A 16,318-nucleotide genomic window follows, 5' to 3' on the forward strand; every position below is an offset into this window, starting at 1 on the left:
TATGGTAAGAAACATCATGTTACTAGTGAGTAAATGTACATACCATGCTTAGGTAAATAACGCACACCTAGATAGAATATTTAAATAAATACCAAAATAATTATAATAAAAAATCCCTAAATTTAGGCCCTATATACAATGAATTATTTACACACAAATGGACCATAATATATTTTTGTTTTTGTTTTTTAATTTATTTGACTCAACTAGCCCAGTGTGACTAGTTAGCTGAGGATTTTAAGAAGATATGGGAAAAGTCCCCTAACTCACATACGCCTATGTACAATGAAATGGTAGGGATAGCCACAGTGTTTGGGTGATTTTGGTAGGGTGAGGTAGATCACTATGTCAATTTGATAGCCCAAAAATGGATATCATTAACCCTCCCCAGGATGATGGTATATTCATGTACCATCATAAAGCATCTTTTCCAAAGAGAGTGCTTCTGAGTCCTCTTTGATATCTGGTCCCTTGACATGTTTTTCATTGTGTGGCTTCTTGTCACACTCATGCTTCATGCAACAAAAATTACATAAGATAGTTGCTCTTTGACAATCCTTCAGTAGATTCTTTGGTGGAACGTGACTCAAATAGGGCTTCAGACGATACCCGTTTACCCTCCTGGAGTGCTCTTTACCATTCAAATCCATAAGCTGATAGTAACTTGAATTGAAAGCCTTCTTGACTATGTATGGACCATGCCATCTAGTTTTAAACTTGGCATCAAAATGATTATCAAGTTGATTGTCATACCTTAGCACAAGATCTCCTTCATTGATGCCTTTGCCCTTCAGTTTCTTGTCAAGCTTCTCCTCCACTTGTATGGCTTTCCTCTTGTAGCACTCATAGGCTGCTTCTCTTTTCCACTCAAGCTCCACTAATGTAAGAAGTCGATCCATCCATATCTCTTGATTATCTTGTGCACCTCTTCTATGAAGCCTCATTGTTGGAATGTTGAGATCAATTGGCTGCAAAGCCTCTTGACCATACACCAAGTGAAATGGTGTGAACTTTGTTGCTTCCCTATATGTGGTCCGATATGCCCACAATGCACCATCCTAAAAGTCATCCCACAAATTTGTCTTGTTTTGCACCATATTCCTAATGATGCCTGCAATGACGCCATTAGCCTTCTCCACCAAGCCATTTGATTGTGGGTAGTAGGGTGTGCTATGACGATGTAGAATGTGAAGCTCTTCACAAACTTCTGTGAGTAAACCCTTCTTGAACCTTGGACCATTATCAAAAACAATATCCAGAGGTGTGCCAAATCTACAGCAAATATTATTGTAAACAAACTTGCTCACTATTTTGCCATTTACCCTTGTCACACTTTGAGCCTCTACCCACCTAGTCCTGTAACCTACAACCACTAGAATGTAGAGCTTATCATTTTTTGTTCTAGGAAGAGGACCCATAGCATCAATGCCCCATTTTTCAAAGGGTCCATTTGCAAGCACTGTTTGCCTCAAACCATGCACCAACCTTCTATTTTCCTTTACCTGACAATTGTGACAACTTTTACACCAATGTTGGACATCCACATGCTGGCTTGGCCAAACATACCCCGCAAGAAAAATCTTCTTCACGGTTAAATCTTGGGCAAAATGACAACCACAGGCCTCTTCATGCAAACCTTTTAGAATGGCTATAATTTCCTTGATAGTTGGTACTCTTTTGCACACTTGATCCTTCCCCCTTTGATAGAGGGATCCTTCTAGGAAGAGATAGAAACTGGCCTTCTTCATGAGTCTCATCTTCTAAGCTTTTGTGAAGTCTTGTGGAAACTTTCCCTCCAAAATGTAGCCAATAATGGGAGCCAGTGACTCCAATCCCTGGTATCTTGGTTGCTTGACAACTGCTACCACCATGATGACCTGCACTTCTTTGTCAACACATGTAACTGCTTGTTGTGCAAGTAAATCTGCATCTTCATCTTGTTTCCTAGGAATATGATATAGTTGCACTTCTTCAAACTAATTAAACAACCTACAAATGGCATGAACCTTTGTTCTTAGGTTTTCATTCTTGCATGCACAAATGCCTAAAATTTGCTTCACAATGAGAAGTGCATCCCATTTTACCATGAGACGTTGTATACCCTGGTTGATGCACATCTTCAAACCATCAAGTAATATGTCTTATTCTGCTTCATTGTTGCTAGTTGAACCTGGTAGATTGACCTTCTCTTTCATGACCACCTCTCCACTTGGGTTGAGCAACACTAGCCCCCCCTGGTTTCCCTGTGGCTCGTCAAAAAGCTCCATCAAAGAACAAAGTAAAAGCATTAGGAATACTTTTTGGTGGTGGCAATGGTAGGGTCTTTACTTCAGGCACCTTAATTTCCTTCTCATGTACCCTATAAGTGAGAATCCCTACCAATTGTGGACGCACACTACCTTCTACCTTGAAAAAGTATTGAAACTCTTGCAGCTCCATAATCCACTTTGAGATCCTAGTACTAAGATTTGTTTCAGATGACACACAAGGGAGCAATTTTTTGCAGTGAGGATTACAAAAGTTTTTGGTAGCAAGTAGGATCTAGACTTTCTCACTGCAAATATGAGAGAAAGAATCATGAGTTCTTCCTCCATGTAGCCTCTCTCTAAAGAATTCATGATCCTACTAGCAAAGTAGATGGGTCGCATCGTGGTACTGTGGGGATCTTGTTGTAATAAAACTGCACCAGTTGTTTCCTTCCCAGCACTAGAGCTAACAAAGAATGTGTACTCCCAACAAGGAGACATGAGTGTTGGTAGCTCTGACAGAATGAATTTAATGTTACAAAAATACTCTTCAATCTCATCAGCCATGCAAATTCTACTTGTTGTGTCAACTTTTGCAAAGGGTGAAGTAACTCCACGGCTAATTGAATAAAGCGTGACATATACTTCACCTTTTGAATGAATGAGATGACCTCTTTGAGATTCTTGGGTGATGGGAGCTCAATAAGAGCCTTTGTCTTTGAAGGATCCACCTCAATGCCTTTATAGGAAACCTTGTGACCGAGCAAGATCACTTCATCCTCACCTATTTGACATTTGTCGGGGTTTGAGTTGACCTCCCATGTCATAGAGATTCTTCAAACCTTCTTCTACTCTAAGTAGATGTAATGATTTTGAGCTATAAATGCAAACATCATTAATAAAAACCCTAATGGACTTTTCAAAGAATACTTGAAACACCATGTTCATGAAGTGTCGGAAAGTTGCAGGAGCATTTGTTAGGCCAAATGCCATGAATCTAAAAGCATAATAACCCCACAGAGTGATGAAGGTTGTCTTCAATTGATCCTCTAATGCGATACCTATTTGAAAGTAGCCCGAGTAGCCATCATGCACAATGTACTTCTCATGACCAGCCACCTCATCTAGTATCTCATCTTGAAATGGGAGGGGAAAGTGATCTCTTTTTGTTGCCTCATTCAGTGGATGGTAATCCACACATACCCTCCACTTGCTGTTTTTCTTGGGAGTGATAACAACAGGAGAGACCCAATCTTAATTTTCCATTGGATAAATGAAACCTGCTGCTAGAAGCTTTCTTAGCTCCTTGAGTAAAGCCAGCTCTTTGATGACTCCTAGCTTTCATAGCTTTTGAGCCTTAGGTGTGGCCTCTAGCTTTAGCTAGATCTTGTGTTGAACATCATCTACTCAACGCACGTCGGTGTAGTCTTTTGCAAAAATCTTAGGAAACTTTCTTAGCACACATTTGAACTCCTCTCTTTTGTCCTTTGTAAGTGTGGTAGACAACATACCTTCTAATATTCCTTCATCTTCCACATTTTGGTTCTCTTGAGGACGTACCTTCTCCAAGCCTTGACAAGCTGTCTCTTGGTTTCTTGGACTAAACCTTACCCCCATGACTTCAATGGAAGACTCCTCTTTCATAGTGCTACCACTACCTTCTTCTTCTGAAGTGCTATCAGTATAATCTTCCTCCGTCTCACTTTGCGATGATTCTTCATGGAGCTCCTCTTGATGTTTCTCCTTCATGTCAAAGACAACCTTCTTATGATTTTCATTCCTGTAGATCATTTTTCCACTTTCCCAATCCTGCAAAGCTCGCATTTTCATTAGCAATGGTCTTCCTAGGATAAATGGATAGCCACTTCACTTGGTTGACATAACATAAAAATCCACTGCCTTCTCAATTCCAAAGGCCTTGTTCAAAAGCAATAAACTCAAAACACATGGAGAATAGACACAGTAGACACAACTGTTTAATCATATTGTCATCTCATTACAAAGATAAGGGTGTGCAATACAAAAAGAGGGGTAACTTCGGCTAATGCTCGAAGTCTTGTCACAATCGACGTGCAAGCTACATATCTTTTGGCTGTATTGTCACTCACTTTGCATGAAATGGCACATAGGTTGGTATCTTCCAACACCAAAATAATGTGGGCCTCTACAGCTTCTTAAATAGCCTCTAGCACTATTGATTGCATTCTATACTGATTTCCATAGCTTTGAAGCACCTCCTTCACTGTGCAAGAAAAGGGGGTGTGTCGAATTAAAATCTCTGTAGTGTTCTGGTAGTGGCAAATTTTTACAAATGCCCTTGCTATTTTTAGCGCCACTGCAATTGTCTTGGGGGCACTTGCACATTTGCTGGCTGGTGGCATTTAGGCTTTTTGAGAAACTTTGAGTTTCACCTGTTTACATGCTTAGGGGCTGGATCTGCAACCTCTTCTAATTCATCCTCTTCCCTTGGCTCCCGATCTTGTCGTGTGGGGAGAGCTCCATGGCCTTGAGGCAGTGTCTTCCCCCCAACAGGCACCCAGTGTGTGCGCGGTATATCAGCTTGCTGCCATGGTGGTTGTCTCTGATTCAGTGTCTGGACCACCCCAGTCCTGGATGGTCCTGCTTGTGATTTGTGGCACGACGGCTCCTCCCTATTGGACTCTGGTGTTTGTTGGGCCTCTTCTTCTCTCCAGTGCTAGGCATGTTGCCTCATTCTTCATCTAGGTGTTTCTTCTTGTGGATAGAAAGATTCTACAGCCCTCGATGATTCTTGTTCCCTACTACCATGCCCACTGCTAGAAAAGTGTCTGGAACGGCCAGGTGTTCGTGGCCGTTTTTTGTGCCTTTAAGACATGCCAACTTCTCACATCCTTGGAGGGTGTTTTTGTTGGCAGGCGGATGCTCTTTTGCGGTTTGTTTGGTGCACGCCATTTGGTATGGTAAGAGCTCACCTCTGATTAAGAAATGAGTGGTTTATGAGAGCATGCAATATTTATAAGGGCCCATTTAAAAAGGGCCCTGTTCACACTAATTTTGGAAAAAAAACTATTAAATTTTAAATGAACATGTCGTTAAGAGTTGGACCATGCGTTCACGTGTAGTGACTCAGACAGAATCCACTTTGACCCTTGTCGCACTCTGCATTGGTGCCATGCAGCATGCTTGGCGGGGCCTTGCGACATTTGCCACTTGGTACTATGCTCTTGAAGACTCCATTTCCGCACTTCAATAGCAATCTTGGATTGTCGCGCATGATCCACTGTGAGCTTATGAGCAAATGTTGTGCAAAAAAATCAGTTGAACATCTCCTCAAATAATTGGATTGCACCATTCCACCACCATGTCGCGTATTTTTTAAGTACACCCCCCTTGCTCAATAATGGGACTTCTCCATGCCTTGAGTGCAAAAAATTTCAAGCGATCCATATTTGTGCATAAAAAATGCACCATGCACAAACAAGATATGTTGTTCACATGAGTAAACAATCCACATTATTTAATGAAAACAATCCCTTGTAATAAGTTCACCACATAACATGTTTTACCATCATGTAATGTGTGATGTTATTTTCACCCCAAGAAAGGGTGAAGACCTGGTAGAATCCACCAAGGCTTCTTGAAATGATTGGCGTTGTTCTTCTGTTTTGCTGTTAAGGCCCATAAGCTTGACCATTTTATCAAAATGTGCCCAAACTTGCTTGCACTTGTTTGCAAGCTCGCCATTTGAATCATTGTCATTAGTAACTTTGCATAACTCCTTCCAAATCTCCCAAAGGTTACCAACTTGTTGGTTGGAGCTGTTTTGGGCAGCATATCGACTTGGCTTTCCTTAAGAAACTTTCTTCAAAAAGTGTATGGCTTTTTGTCCACTCATTCATTGTGACACTTGTTGAGCAATTTCATGGGCACCTCAATAGCACCCAACCACCAAATGTCTTTCTTTGATTGCACGCTAAAAGATGGGGTGAGAGATGGCTCGACTGAATCCCTCCTCTTGGTTTGTAAAAGGGCCTCATTCATTAGAGTGACAATTAGCATCTCTAACATTTGACCTTTCACTATTTGACACTCATCGAGTTTTAGCACAAAAGCAAACTTTGTACCAAGAACTACAAAATGAATAGTGCCAAGACCTTATTCTTGAAGTATATGATAAGAACAAAACCAAAAAAAAAAGTATAGTGTGTCACTTCTTCAGGCAGCTCGTAAAATATAAGCATGGCTTGTTGAAGTCTTCTAAAGTCCACAAAAATATTGTTCCACATTGTGTAAGAGAAGCCCTTCTTTGAAGGTCTTATGGATTGTTTCTTACCTTTTCCCCTTGCCTTTGTTTTGCACGAAGCATAAAGGGAAGTTGGCATTGTGTTCTCAATGTGTAGTTATGTCCCAATGCAGGTGAACACATTTTTGTTTATGGACTTCTTTGCAAAGTTGACCTTGTGCAGAACGGGAAATAGGTTTTCCACAATGCCATGGTCTTTGAGGGCATCCTTTAGGAGTTGGAAACTAGCTTGATAGGCTTTAGTTTTGATTCCAGCCTCATCACAAGCTTGTTGCATGTCATCATCACTAACCACATTTCTCAATTTATGCATAAGGTCCTTGGTGACTGCATCCTTAATGTGCTTACCTCCAGGTGATTGTAAGATAAAAATCACATCATGGGTATTGAGACAACTAGTGAGACGGTTGACTTGATCATCTTGGCTTGTTCCACCGCATGCCTCTTAGATGAAGTTTCTAGCAACCAATAAAAATAAATGTTAGAAATAGTGTGAAGTAAGAATGCATCATACAAGTAAAGACCAAATCACCTTGTGGCTATCACTCATCGTTTGCATGATCCACCCAAATGTGCAAGAGTTTCAATGGATGAATATGTGCATTTGCATTCCTTTGCACCAAGGGGTGTTTCTTTCAAGTGTGTGATGGTGTTGGCAAGCTTCATAACGTGGGATTCCTTTTTTTGCATTTGTTGTTGAAGAGTTTCAGCCACCCTCTCCAAAGAGGCAACACTCTCTTGTAATGCCGCCGTCTTGAGGTTAAGAGCTTGACATTCTTGCATCCATATATGCAAAGAAACACCTGCACCCATACACAACCGCTTGCAATATCCTAACAAGCCTACTTCTCCTCTCCCAAGAAAGTGAAGAAATATCGAAAGGCTATTAAAGGATGGATGGAAGCAGATTATAGGATCGTAAGGGTACAAATGGACATCCACCCAAATATCAACATTGGTCTCACCAGCGGCACGACATTTCTATGATGACCTTTGATCACCCTCACATGCGGCCTTCAGTGCAAATGCCGTGGGTAAGCGAATATGTATGATTTTGGTGTGCGGAGTACGTGGTGATGGAAGCAAACAATTTTTGATATTCGTGATCACCATGGCAGCTATTGCGCGAGGAAGGAAAGGATGAAAAGATAGAGGAGGAGGGGGAGGGAGAGCGAGGAAGATGGGAGGAGAGAAGGAGGGAGGGGAGGGAGGGAGAGATTGGGGAGGAGGAGGAAGGTAGTGGCAGGGAGGGAGAGGAGAGGTAGAGAGGAGGGAGAAGGGAGGAGGAGGAGAGAACAAAGTACTTTTTACTTTTTAAGGGAAAAGTTTTTTTGAAAAAATGGACTTTCTACGCTTGTGGGTTTAAAAATGGGTCAAAAAATGATTTTTGGATATGTATATATGTTGGGAGGGAGTTTTAAGTAAAAAATAAGTAAAAATGAGTTTTTTTTTTAAAGTCAAATTTTGACTCTTAGTGACCTACGTTTTTGCTTATGTGATCATACCCATATACTTCCTTCACTTTAAAAAAGCTAGAGAGAGAAAGTAACCCCTTATTTGTCTTAAAAAAAAGATAGAGAGAGAAAGTAACCCCTTATTTGTCTTAAAAAAAAGCTAGAAAAGCCTACTCAAAACTACTTTCTTCAATGTCCTTGTCCCCTTAACCCCACACAACGTTAGCCTTAATATCTAAAAATTAGGATTCCTTACAAGGCCCATGGAAGGTCCATATTTCTCCTAATGATTCTCATTCATTTCAGCTTGTTTAATTTTTACAATAGGCACACTCTCTTTTACCTTTCTCCTAGTGCTAACTACCTTTGTTGAATCCCTCCTAGCTTGTGGACATAATGCAAGAAACTGAGGCCATGAGATATTAGGACCCTTACCTCTCATGTCTTCCAACAGGTTTTATGGAGCCATACCATGTCCAAGAGGGAAGTCTTGGAGGTTGATACGATGTCGAGTCCTCTTAGCTTCCTTGGTCTCCTTCGCCTTCTTTTCTCGTCCGTGGTCACTTTGTGATGTGACTCCTTCTTTCTCCTTACCTTTTCCACGGCCACGCTTGATGCCACTTCCTTCCATGTCAATCTCTTTTGAATTTGTCACCTCTGCCACATGCACATTTGGGTCTGGCAAAGGTGGAACTCCTTACACTCCTCATGGAGGTGGTCCTGCTCCATTTGGCCTTTGCAAAAGCCATGGTTGTTAACTAGTTCCTTCACCTGCATTCATCACTGGGTAATTCAAGTTAGGTCTCCTTGGCTACTCAGGGCCTTCATCCTCATGACCTTTCCATGAGCATGCAAAATCATGCTTGAAAATCATGTCCTTCCTCTTGCTTATATATATATATATATATATATATATATATATATATATATATATATATATATATATATATATATATATATATATATATATATATATATATATATATAGAGAGAGAGAGAGAGAGAGAGAGAGAGAGAGAGAGAGAGAACATGCATCTCCATGCAATGCTTTCCCCCTTCCTCCATAGCTCCTCTTCCTCTAAGCTGCTAACTTTGAAGGGAGAGGAAAGAGAGTGCAGTAAGGATGCAATGAATATCTTTCTTAGTAAATGGGAATGAATTCATGATCTACAATGTACTCTAGATGCAGTTAGAACATTGCAAACAAGTCTGCCATAAGAAGGCAAGGCCAATAAATGGTGGATGTATCTCAAGGACAATAGCATCACACCACAAACTTGGGTAGCCTTTGAGGTTGTATTCGGAAAGAAATTTTTGTCCACAAAAGAAGCGGATAGAAATTGGTTCGCCACATAAATTATTGTTGGAATATATCTTGCACTATCCCGATGTCATCCTCAAGCTGGAGGGGTTAGATACCTTTCAGCAAGTGCGTGCGTTTATTTGTGGTCTGACATTAGAGCTTAAGAAGCATGTCAAGACTCAGGATCCCAGAATACTTGACGAGGCCATAGTGCAAGCTCACATCCACACTGATCCTGATCATAAGACACCACTCAATACTCACATGCCTGACAATACATGGGCACAATAAAAGGAACTTTATAGTAAGTAGTTCAGAGCCATCTAAAAAACCCAAGGGGCCATCTCTATAAAGAAGTTTGAGAAGGAAAAAAAAGAAAAGTTATGTTCTGAATTCTTAGGAAGAGGCCATCACAAAAAGGACTACCCCAAGGAAGAATCTACTACCCAAGGCAAGGAGATAGCACTGCACATGGTGCATCTATTACCTCTTGAGTCTTCCTCATGTTTCTACAATGTGGAGGTAACACACATTGAGTTGGTGCATGAATGTTGTATAACAGATTCCATGTGGCAGCAGACCTTCGGTCCACATGAGCTAGTGCATATGCATGAATCTATTCAAGGGCACAAGGTGCGTATCTTGGTAGTGGTGCCACACACAATTTCATTGACTACGGGTTAGTGAAATGGCTCAAGTTGCCCCAAACTTTGAGCTCCCACCATTACAAGGTAGCAATGATGCCGAGGTGTGGGACACTCAAGTGAGAGTTGCATCATTGTAAATTCAAGGGTATACATATCCTTGGATTTCTCGGCTATGAATATGGAGTGGGTAGATGTGGTACTTCGTCAACAATGGTTGCATAACTTAGGACCATCACTTAAACATAGCTATGAGCACAATTGTCTGATATTTGAACCCCATGGCACACATGTGTTGTTGTTAGGAGAGAAAGATGTGCCTTTCTCATCACTTTTATGTACAGCAAAGCTTATGAAGCTCACTTCTGATAAATGCAATAAAAGAAGTTTTCCTGCATTACTCTTTGTGTAATTTTCTTTCAAATGTTGATTTTGTTGAAAATTCATCAACGTTGTATACTTCTGTCTCTTCTCTCTTAACAATGGCTACTACTATTTTGTCTTCTCAACAAGAAAAGTTTCTAGTCAATAAAGAAATTTGTGAATGGAATTTCAATATGTTTTCCTATTGATTTACCACCACAATTATTGTTGACATGATATATGTAACATGACATAGACGTGGCTTCAAGCAATAAACCAATTAGCAAACCACCCTATAGAACGAGCCATTTTGAGGCTGCTGAGGTGGAACGTCATCTTGTTGACTATCTCAGTAGAGGGTTTATTCAACCTAGTTCATCATCATGGGCTTCTCCTATCCTATTGGGAGGAGAAAGGATGGTAATATGCACATGTGCATTGACTACTGTGGTTTGAATGTGATAACCAATGTGCCCGCAACTTTCATAACACTAATGTATAATGTCTTTGTTACCATATACATGTGGTAGTGAAGTGTGTGAACACACTTAGGACCGTCGGGGCATTTTTTCCCTCACTAGGAGGTTTTCCCCTTGTGCATTGTATATACGCCCATCATTCTAGGGCTATCCTATATTTCTCTTTCACACTAAGTAATAATCACTCTATTGTGTGCCTTGAGCTTTCTGTGTCTTCTCCAAGACATGCGTGTTTTCCTACAACCCTAATTCAACAATTGGTAATCAGAGCAAGTTGTGTCCTCTCGAGCTTAGTTGCAAGCAGCTCCAGCACACGCCTGCTCACTTTCTACGATTTCACTGAGCTTTGGTGAGCATTTGTAGGTCGACAAATATTCTGGGTGAGTTGGAAGAGCTCAGTGTGCTCAAATTTTTGATTTGGGCTCATTTTGGCCTCCATTTCCACTACAAGCAGTACTGTGTAGGCCATTTTGTCATTTCGTGTAGAATTTTTGTGAGTGCCTTTTTTTCCATAGTAAGTCTTGTATAGTCTTCTATGGTTTGTGCTATCTAGCACATGTTGTTCCCACTGTGTTTCTCCTCTTTTTGGGCAGTTTTTACATTAGGCGCAGCATTCGCCATGACTGACAACAACAGAGATGTGTTAAAGACATTTGCTACTGAGGATAGGTTGGACGGGGACAATTACCCTATGTGGGACTACATGATGCAACATGCCTTTGTGTCAAAGTGCCTTTTGAACATTGTCCAAGGCATTGATGTACGTCTTGGTTCTGAGGAAGTAGGCAATGTTGAGGATGTTGGAGGTTTTGGTGGTAGGGTTGCTGTTGCTAGAGTTATTTTGCCTATAAGTGAGCAAGCTTATTTGGATCTAAAAGATGCACAAGCTCATGCATCGATTGTGTTTTCTGTGAAGCATACTATTGTTCCTCACATTTGTTTAGCAAAATTTGCAAAACCGGCTTGGGATATTCTAGCTGGTCTTTATGCAAGTCGCAAATGAGACAAAAATTGCGTTGCTGCGTAAAGAGATGGAGTCAAAGATTATACATGAGGAAGAATACATGGACACTTTCCTTGTTGGTGTCAACAATATGAATGAGCAACTAATTTCTACAAGTGAAGTCATTTAGACAGTTCCCTTGTGTAGACTGTTCTTGATGCCTTGCCAGATTCTTACTAGACTTTTGCTAGTACTTGGAAAGTTATGACCCAAGGAAATCCCGAAGTTTTCATGTTTGATGCATTGTGCACATTGTTGTTGCAAGATCCACCTCCAAAAAAACAAGACTAGATAGCGTACAGTTGAACATGCCTTTATTGATGCTCAAAGAAAAGGTGGTGACAACAATGTAGCCACTTCTCATGGTTCTTATGTGAGTGGTAAATCACCTCTTCCTAATGCTTTTGCTACCAGCAATTTTTCTGGGAATTCTGGTGATAGGAAAAAAAAGAAGATGGCGTTTACAATAATGGCGTTTCCATTATTGTAAAGCTAATGATCAGTTGATCAAGCAATGTCCTAAGCTGAAGGCCAAAAAGGCTAAGAAGAAAGAGGGTGTTTCCACTACAAATGTTGGTTCCACTACAAATGCAGCTATTGATGAGTCTTTTGGGAAAGGAGACTGTGATGTTGATGTTGATATAGAATGGGATTTTAGTGTAGAGTGTACCTATAATTCTACTGTCCATGGTGCATGCATGTCAGTTGTTTTGCTACATATTCACATGTGTGATATTTCGACATTGGTGCTAATAAGCACATTACCTCACATCATGATTTGTTCACCTCTCTTGAGTCTGTCCCTCATGGGAATTCAGTTACTTGTGCCAACAATGCCTCTTATCCAGTTTAGGGAGTTGGAAAAATTGTGCTTATTGCTGCAAATGGCACTTTTTTCACATTTTTTGATGCATTTTATGTACCTGGGATCAAGAAGTATCTTTTGTCTGTATGTGCACTTTCTAGACTTGATCTTGTAGTCAAATTTGTGGATGACAAATGTACAATACATGGTCTCAATTTTGGAGATGAAATTGTTTCATCTAGCATTTTTTGTTGTGGGCTATATAAGTTCACTTAATATGATAAGTGTGGGAAAAATTTTGCAAATAAGGTTGTGGATTCTAAGGCTACTTCAAATGCAAAACTTTGGCATGAACATTTTGAACATCTGAATTTTGCCAGTTTGCCACATTTACAAAAAATTAATATGGTTGCTTCTTTGCCACCTCTTGAAGCACCTATCAAGCATGTTTGTGAAGGCTGTATTTTGAGTAAGATGCAACTTTTGAAGTTTCCAAAGGATGGGTTAATCAGGGCCACATGTAGGTTGCAGCAGCCTATGCATAGTGATGTTTGTAGGCCCATGCAAACTCCATCCTTGGGCAATTACCTTTAGTTCATGACTTTCATTGATGATTACTCCAGGCATGCATGTGTATATTTGCTTAAAGTAAAGATTGAAGTGTTTATCTACTTCAAACAGTTATGTGGCTATGGCTAAAAATGTCTCAAAATGTACTATTGGCACCCTCTGTTCCGATCAAGGGGGGGAGTATATGTCTCATGAATTTAATGCATTTATGGCTAGTCATGGGATAAAACACCAATGTACAGTGTCTTATACACCTCATCAAAATGGTGTTGCTAAGAGGAAAGATAGATCACTTATAGAAATTGCATGATGTACGGTCAAAAGCCAAGGCCTTTTGCATTTGTTTTAGCTTGAGGCCATCATGTGTGCCACTTATGTACTAAACAGGTGTCCTACAAAATCTTTGAAGTCTATGACTCCATATGAAGCATGGTATGATGGAAAGCCTTTTATTGAGAACATGGATGTTTTTGACTGTTTGGCATATGCTTTGGTGCCGCAAACATAGCGCAAAAAATTGGAGGATAATGTTGTCAAATATTATTTTTTGGGTTATAGTGCTGAAAGAAAAGGTCATAGGTTGTATCATCCTCAAACAAAGTGTATCTTGGTGTCACCTGATGTTGTGTTTGTGGAAGATTCTGTTTAGTCCTTTTTGTCATGTACTAGAGATAGTAATGTAAGCTCACATGACATTTATGACACTAATTTGCTACCTCTTTTTAGTGGTGGAAGTTCAAATGTGAATTCCATTGAGGCAAGTGTACAACCTATGGGGGTTTCTGAAATTGTTATAGATCAGCCGATTACTAATGCAAATGTACATGGTGTACTTGATGAGGAAAGAGATGATAATGAGCAGGCTAGAGGTATGCCTAAATCGTTGGTGCATAGTTTGCATGACAGTAAATTGGATGCACCTTTGTCTAGTCGTCTCATTCAGGTTCTTGCCATGCATCAGATTGTGATGCTTTGGCTGTGTATAGCTTACATGATATTGAGGAACCTCTGTATTTTGATGGAGCACATAATTCAAAAAAATGGATGGCTCCCATGCAATCAAAATATGTAATTTTCCTCCTGGAAAAAAGGCCTCTTGGCAAAAGGTTACGTGATTTGCCTCTTGGAAAAAAGGCCAATGGGACAAAGTGGGTTTACAAGTTGAAACGCAAGCTGAATGGTGAGATTGATAGCTATAAGGCTTGACTTGTTTCAAAAGGTTATGGACAACAAAATGGCATAGATTATGAAGAGACTTTTGGTCCCACTTGTCATATTACTATTGTGCATTTTCTATTTGCATTGGTAGCTCATTTTGGTTGGGATGTACATCAGTCAGACATTGTTATTGCTTTCTTAAATGGTGACATATTTGAGGAAGTTTATGTAACAGAGACTCACAATTTTGTCAAGAAAGGACAAGAGGATAAAGTGCACAGATGTAAGAAATCTTTGTATGGGTTGAAGCAATCTCCTCGTGCTTGGTTTGAGATATCTGACACTCATTTGGTCAAACTAGGATTTTGTAACAGTCCAACAAAAAGCAGATTGTATATAAAGCGTGAGGGTGATGTACTTCTCATTGTGGTTCTTTATGTGGATGATATGCTGATCATTGGAACAAATGAGAGACATATTACTGAATTTAAGGCTGATTTGAATACTACTTTCAAGATGAAATATTTGGGGCTATTTCATCATTACTTGGGTATAGAGTTTAAGTAGTGTGATTGTGGTATTTCCTTGTGTCAAAAAAGTTACATAGAGACATTGCTATGGACGTTTGAACTTGAGGAGTTCAAACAGGTTTGAAATTGAGTCTTCATGATGTTGGTGATCCTACATATGTCACTCTTTACCAATTTTTTGTTGGATGCCTCATTTATGTATGCAAAAAGAGGCCTAATATTTAGTTTGCGGTCTCACAGGTCAGAAAATTTATGCATAGACCAGGGTCTAAGCATTGGTAGGCTATCAAGAGGATTTCCACTACTTGAGTGGAACTTTACATTTTACTTGTTTTATCCCAAGGGGGGGTCGTTGCCACCGGATTTACATGCTTTTTTGGAATCAGATTGTGCTGGTTGTTTTGACATACAAGTGTCCACAAGTGGTTTTTGTTTCATGCTTGGAAGTTCATGCATATTATGGTTGAGGAAGAAGAAACCTACTATGGACACTTCTAGTTGTGAGGCTAAGTACATGGAAATCTTCAGAGCTATGGTTGAGTGTGTATGGCTAACATGCCTTATGGTTGATTTGGGTGTTGGACAGGAAACTGGCAACACTATCTACAATGATACTCAAACTGCATTGGCAATTTCAAGGAACCCTGTTTTTCATGCTTCCAAAAAGCACATTGAGGTGCATTACCACTATGTCATGGAGAGGCTCTTAGTAGGAGAGATTATCTTGGCTTATGTGCCAACATAGGAAAACCTTCCATATATTTTCATAAAGGCATTGTCTTGTGAGAAGTTTAAAGAATTTTGCAAAGCTTTGGGCTTCCTCCCCTTGGTGGACTGATCATGTCCTCAGGGCATGGAACTTCCCTTTACTCTATCTGCTAGCTCTTGTTCACCGCATCAATCCTAGAAGGGGATTTGTTACCATATACATGTGGTAGTGATGCGTGTGAACACACTTAGGACCGTCGTGGCATGTTTCTCCTCACTAGGAGGTTTTTGCCCGTGCATTGCGTATATGCCCATCATTCAAAGGATATCATGTCTTTCTATTGCACACTAAGTAATAAACACTCTGTTGTGTGCCTTGAGCTTCCTTCCTCTTCTTCAAGATGTGTGCCTTCAACATCCTTCCTCTACTTGAAGTTGTGTTTGTTTTCTTGCAACCCTAATTCCAACAGTCTTGAGACTGTATTTGGGTTGGGTTGTTATCGTCTTACTGATCACATTCTTGTGTATAGTGTCTCACAAGAAGAGCATTGCAACATCTGCAATAGGTGTTTGAATTTTTATGAGCAAACAAGTTATATGCCAAAGAGTCGAAGTGTGATTTTCTCAAGGAGGAAATTCACTATCTAGGGCATGCCATCTCTGTTGATGGGTTTCACATGGAACAATCCAAAGTGGATTCCATTCAGAGGTGGCATTCTCCTAGAAATCTTGAAGAGTTATAGATTTTCTTGGGATTTGCAGGTTTTTATCAA

This window comes from Adiantum capillus-veneris, chromosome 24 (assembly GCF_014529385.1).
Source record: "Adiantum capillus-veneris isolate H3 chromosome 24, ASM1452938v2, whole genome shotgun sequence".
Taxonomy (NCBI): domain Eukaryota; kingdom Viridiplantae; phylum Streptophyta; class Polypodiopsida; order Polypodiales; family Pteridaceae; genus Adiantum; species Adiantum capillus-veneris.